At 50.4% G+C, this 6,545-nt stretch overlaps 1 long non-coding RNA gene across 4 annotated transcripts in view; it reads right to left on the bottom strand.

The window, feature by feature from the left end:
* The window catches only part of LOC109390260 (uncharacterized), a 473,964-nt gene that overhangs the window by 319,562 nt on the left and 147,857 nt on the right, over positions 1 to 6,545 (bottom strand). For all 4 annotated transcript variants that reach the window (XR_002125534.1, XR_002125535.1, XR_002125536.1 and 1 more), the window contains exon 3: positions 3,303 to 3,383. This is a non-coding gene — a long non-coding RNA (uncharacterized LOC109390260). The remainder of the gene's footprint in view (positions 1 to 3,302; positions 3,384 to 6,545) is intronic.

Genomic DNA, 6,545 nt, shown 5'->3' with positions numbered 1-6,545 from the left:
CACACACACACACACACACACACACACACACACACACACACACACACACATTGCACAACATGAGGAAAAATGGAAAAAGGCAGTAGAAGGGTAGGGGAGAGGTAAACTGGAGAATACTCCTTTCTCTGAAAATTGGCGTTACCTTGGCCAAGTACACACTTAACCTCTTTGAATTTCAGTTTCCCAATCTGTAAAATGAATATAGTGATCTTGACTCTACTTCCGGAGTCATTCTGTGGGTCCCCAAAGAGAACAGATCTGGACATGCCTCATGGAGGGGGGCTAACCAAAAGCAAAGGGTCATCATTACCATTCCTGTTTTTGTTGATCAGAAAGCCCTATGCACTAAAGAGCCAACTCTAATTCCAGTCACGTCCCAGGAATGTGCCCTCTGTCCCAGTGGAGGTAGTGTGGGGGTAAGGGTCACCTTGTGTCCCATGTGATTAGTTCACAGAAAGGCGCAAGGAGAGCCTGCCTCCCCCTGGAAAATAGCGCCCTGGGTGACCAATGAGAAGGATCCTTCCATTGATCCATTCACATTTCTGCCCAACCAGGTCTGGCAGGCACTGTCTGTCGGAGCCACACCTGTTGCGGGGATGCCAGCTACCCCTCCCTCAACACATCGCCACCCCCACAAATTGTCAAAAAGGCATCATGATATATAGAACTCCTGCATGCCACAAGGTAAGTGTTTAAATCTTTTATAAGATAGTCAATGGCCTTTGTAAAGCCTCAGACAAGAATTACGCTGTGTCTGAGATGGGGCTGAAAGTCAATGGGAAATTGATTCTGTCTAGCTGGTGCTGTTTCAAGGAGGAGGCTTGCTGGGTGCCTTCAGGACCAAACGTGCCATCGCCCATATGCACCTAGGGCCTGGTGTGTCACATGCTGAGACTACCAAGATAGGAGGCCCATTTCTGGGCAGAAGTCCCAGGCAGCTGCAAGCTCCCAGCACAGGAAGACCCTGGAGGGCATCGACCAGCACCACAGTGGTCATGAAGCATGTTTACCTTCCCAGAAACTGATGCCAATACCAATCTGATGCCATTGCCTGCACCTAGGCGGGGAAGGCAGAAGACAATAAAGGGCCGTTGATCTGGTGGCAACCATCGGAGGCAGGCACACCTACAATTACTCTCTTTTGCTAAATGATTCCATTAGCCATTGGATCAAACACAATTAAAGGATAGGAGGATGCTGTGGTTATTTCTCTGCCAATACCCATTGGCCTAATCCACACTGTCTACCAAGAGGTGGCAAAGCAGGCAGTAAAGACCCCGTTTCAGATTAGTGGAGCCCAAGGCCATTCTCCCTACAGCATGAGCCTGGACATACCAAGGATGACTTGGGGTCAGAGGCGAGCGGATGGGCCTTGGCAGGTATATCACACAGCCTCCCATCCTAGAGGCAGCGGGTGCAGTGAAAAGAGTACCTTCTTTGGAATCAGGCCATCCTGGAGTTTGAAACCTGGATCTGCAATTTCCTCACCTAGTGACCTCACAGAAGTGCCTTACCTGCCCGGGGCCAGTCTCATCATGTGTAACCTGGGGGTGATTATAATTCTGTGTCACAGGGCTGCTGTGAGGATAAAATGTGACAGCACACGCTGTGTGCAGGGCACAGAGCAGCCACCCAATGGCTCTCAGTTCCGCTCACTGTCCAGCGCTGAGCCCAGAACTGAAAAAGCAGGAAGCGCTCTCTCTTGGAAGCAGTTAGGCCAGAATCAAGCAATGAAATGGTGACTTGTGCCAGATACTGAGTCAGTGTTTGTTGTACATGATCCCAGTCCTCCTTCCTTATACCCATTTTACTGGAAAGGACACCGGAGCCTGAGGAGTTCTAAGCTGTCAATTTATCCAACAGGAGCAAACACTGAGGATGTATTTACTGCAGGCTTACTCTACACCGGGCCCCCTCTGAGGGACCCCAGCTACTAGGCTGAGCAAGACAGATGCTGCTCCAAGGTCAAGTTTGGGGCAAAGCCCAGACCAGAATCAATATCTCCTGCCGTCAAATGCTGTATCCTCCTCTGACCCCTGCCCCTTCCCCAGTAGGACGGACTCCTCAGAGAATCAGTGCATGCCCAAGCTCAAAGTGTCCTTCCAGCTTCTCCAGGCTCTCCAGTTAGTTTTACAGAGGAGGTCGTGTTTCCACACGGTGAGTGGGAAAAGGAGCTGTGACCTTGAAGCGAGGCTGGGAGAATTTCAGGTCAGGGCCTGCTTGTTTTCTGGAATACAGCCTGTTATCCCCGCCAGGCCAGGTCCGTAGGAAGCCAGCAGCAGCCCGGTGTGCACTGGACTGCGGGGGTATGTAGGTGAAGGTCTTCATGCACTTGAGCTATGCAGAAATACTTGTATATCCCACAAGGAAAATCACCCCATCAGGCTCAGATAACAGGGTGACGTGCAACAGCACCCCAGCATCCCTGCGCCTCTCTTTTCAGGTAAGCAATGCCATTGGTACTATATGGCCAGGTGTCTTTGAATTGAAGAGAGCTTTATTGGAAAACCCTTCAGGGTGCCAGAGAAACAGTCTTTTTCCACATCAGCAGGCTACCCAACACAGGCTCGGCTGCTACAGAGATTCAGGAGCAGGGAGCAGTGTGGTGGTGGGATTATTAAGGATGAGGTCAGGCAGGAAAGGACAGCAAAGAAGAGCCTCCCTGTTGTCAGACAGAGTCACAAATAAACACTTTCCAGCAGCTGGAAATTCAGCTCTTAAACTGTGCAAAATGAGAAAAACCTGGTGTGGTCAGAAAGGGTCCGTTGTCTGATGGAGTGGGACAGCACAAGTTCAAGCAGAGAGTCACTGGGTCGTTTACATGAGTATATAGTGCCAGGGCTTGGAGCTCGGCCTCAGTCTTTCCTCCCTGTAAAATAGGCACAGAAAAAGATCTAAGTGCTTAGAGGTGATGTTTCCTTGCTGCCATAAAATGGAAAAGCCGGCATAGATACTTCTACTCATCTATCAGACAAGGATTGAGTACCAACTATACACATATCAGCACCATGCCAGGCACCAGGGACTCAGCTATGAATGGGACAGGCTTGCCCCTTGCCTTCATGGAACTGAAAATTCAGCATGGAAAACAAACACAGTAGAATGCAGTTATAAGAGGGAGAGTGGTGTTAGCCTGGTGTGCCCGTGAGGCCAAGGGAGGAGGTGGGAGGAGCTTGGAGATGGCAGTGGAGGGTCTGAGTGGCTGGAGGAGTAACCGACANGCACAGAGCTGTCTCAGCCAACAGGATGACATGCCGACAGGGTGTTATGAGTAGCAATTGAGAGTGAAAAAGACCACCTACCTTCACATCCCAGCCTCGGAGGCTGACGAGTTGTGGCTCCTTGATCAAGCTGTCTCCTCCCTCTCTGCCTCAGGTTCTCATCTAGAAAACAAGGGTTATTATGAGATTTAGTGACAAAATCTAGCTAAAGCATTTCGTGTTGTGCTTAGTGTAAAGTCAGTGACCATTTGCACCACGGCCTCAGCAGCCACACCGTGGATCTTAGGTTCACTCAGAAGATTTCTGGCTCTAAAATTTTAACTCTAACTTCTGACAAGAGCCTGTTTCTTCTCAGCTCCCTGAATCATCTGGCATCTTTTATGTGGCCTTATCATGATGTCCAGTCACTTGAGTTGTTCTCCAAGCACGTCACCTCCCTGCTTAGTCCTCCCTTCTTCCTACTGCTATCATCTGTCATTCCCATCATTCTCTGGGTCTTCTCTCTGTGTCTCCTCTGCCACACTTCCCAGAAGAACCCAGCCATGGGCCACGCCAACCACGTGCCCCGTTATCACCCCACTGAGCCCCTCCTCATGCTGGAGGTAATGGCCCAGCCATGCTCGCCCCCCGGACCCCCTCCTGGCAGTGGCATCAACACGCCTCAGTCCCCAGGCAGCTCCCCTGCACTGCTCCACCGTCCTCAGCCTGCAGGCCCTCTTCGCCCCCGCCCCCATCTCACAACAAAGCACCTTGCTTCCTACTTCAAAGTGACAAGAGAGGGATTAGGTATAAACTCCCTCAATGTTTTTTCTCATTGCCCACAAATTCAGAAGCCTCCGCATCTCCCTACGTCCTTCTCCTCAGAGGAAAGATGTGTCTGCCTCCACCTTCCTCTGTACCAGGCATCACGCAGGAGGCCAGCCCATCAGTTACCCCTTCTGTATTCTGGACTGCCAGGCATCTGCTCACCGAAGACACCCCTCCCTCCAGCATACAAATACTCTCAGACTTCCCTTACCTTAAAAAGAAAAGAAAAATCTCCCCCGGCCCTCTATCTATCTCACATAGACAGGCTTTTCAAAGAGCTGTCTACACTCCCTGTCTCTGCTCCTTCACCTTCCATGGGCTCTGCAGTCTGGCTTCCCAGGCAATGACTCTAAGAAGGTCAATAACAAACGTGGAGTTGTACTTGACTCTCTTCTCCTCCTCACTTCTCCCATCGAAGGATTCAAGGCTCCATCAGTTCTGATTCTACCTGCGTAATAGCTTTTAAATCCTTCCCACCTCTCCTCCCTGCTCCCAGTGATGGGTGCCATTCTTCCAGACTCAGCCACAGACATCTAATTCATGCCCTCCTCCAATCTGGGCCCTGCTCCGTGCCAACGAGGGAAACTAGGAATGTTACTCTCCCTGCTCATCATTCTGAAAGGGTTCCTACTGCATTATGGGGCGAAATCTGCTCTCCTGTGCATGTTGTACAAGGGACCCCCTTTATGATACGGTGGCACTGAACATGGCCACCGTAAGGGCTAACTGAAGTATGGGGACTGAGAGTCTAACCAGACGTGAGCTCCCCTCAGTCAGGGCACGTACCTATTTCCTTCTGTTGTAACATGCTTTTAGTAGGACTGTAAAGATTTTCAAAACTGTCCGAGGCAACTCATTGAATGTAGCCCAAATTGGAATAATTTTATAGCATAATGGAAATAACCTCTTTCAGGAACAAATTTTATGTGGTTATTTCTTGAGATAACCTGTGATAATATTTGATATAATATATTCTGTGAGAGCTACTTCCACATGACCCGGGTGCCGTCTCACGTGACATTTGCAAGTCCAGGACCAAAGGGTCCTTCTTCCTGCCACCGCATGCCCAACTGTCTGTGCAAACCCTGAACCCTCAGATTCTGGCATATGTGGGCCCGTCACTGCAATGCTTCTTTCCAGATGAGGCCCCGAAATTCCAAAAAGAGAAGAGGTTGTCTATAGGTCCCACGTCCAGTGTCTGTAGCAAAGCTGGGAAAGAAACCTGGTCTCCTGCCACTGTGAGGTTGGGTGTCTGCCCACAGGAGCCCAGGGTCCACACAGTCCAATATGAGAAGCCCCTCAGCAGCTGGGCCACATGTGTGTTAGCACAGAGGCTGTGAAAAATACGAAGGCCTCTGGGCCACAAACAACCACACAGACGGGGAGGCGGGAAAGGAAGAGGAGGTGATGGAGGAGCCTCTCATAGGAGGAGAAGGGATGGGATGTGCCCAGGGTGCACAGCAGCCACAGGGAGCCCCGGATGAAGGAGGAGGCAGGGCATCCTGGCCTCCAGGAGACTGAGCACTCTGTCCCCTGCTGACTTGAGGAGCACTGAGTGTCCTCTCTAGGAAAGCATTTTCACCAAGCATTTGGTCTCGCCCTAGAATGCCAAGCAGAAGGCAGTCAGATAACCACTCGGCTTGATTTGTTTTTTCTCCCCACCGGCTTTCTACTCAGCGAGGTAACTACTCCGCACACCTCCAGGCCTCTGGGGGCCCAGCCAGCTCCATGATAAATGGCCCCCACCCTCCTACCAAATGCACCGTGCCACTGGTTCAGTCCTGCCTCAAGAATGATTGTGCACACACTGGGGCCAAGCTAAATGCACCATCCCCCCTGACCACATCCATCCCAGACCAGCAAAGCTGGATGGAGGGGGACTAGAGCTTTGCTGATAGGAGCCAAAGGAGGGCACTCTGAAATGAACTCTTTAAAATTCTTCTTATTCCCATCAAAATGTCCACATCTCGCAGCTGGGTTGATTGGACTCTCAGCCACCCATGGCTACAGTGACCCCTGCCATAAGCATGAATACGGTGCCAAAAACGGCCTCTCTCCTGGCCACTGCTATGCAACCAGCACACCTGTTCAGCTGTCAGTACAAAGCAGAGGGGATCTGAGGGAGGAGAAATTGACAGGTTCGGATGTAACCATACGCCAGACACTACACTGGACCTTTAACAATATTTCCGCATTGATTTCTCTCGAACACTGTGCCAAGATGATACAAAAGCCACACTGCACAGAAAAAGAAACAGGATCCAGGAGTGTAATGAATTCCCCCACCGTCACAGAGGGCCCCTATCATTTACAGGTTAAACACAGCTCATTTGTGACATCCAAAGTATGTTATGATGTGGCCCCTGCCTACCTGGATAGCACACAACTAGGATTAAACCCAAGTCAGCCTTTCTCCAAAACCTGCGTTCCAGTATTTGTTGAAGGATCCAATAAATAGTTGCCAGATAAACAAGTGAATACAGATATTCCTGACACACCATGCTAGCCTCTTAATGA

The sequence above is a fragment of the Hipposideros armiger genome, unplaced genomic scaffold, assembly GCF_001890085.2.
Source record: "Hipposideros armiger isolate ML-2016 unplaced genomic scaffold, ASM189008v1 scaffold_9, whole genome shotgun sequence".
NCBI lineage: Eukaryota > Metazoa > Chordata > Mammalia > Chiroptera > Hipposideridae > Hipposideros > Hipposideros armiger.
The sequence above is the reverse complement of the archived record's forward strand: the minus strand, read 5'-3'. Positions and strand labels throughout refer to the sequence as shown.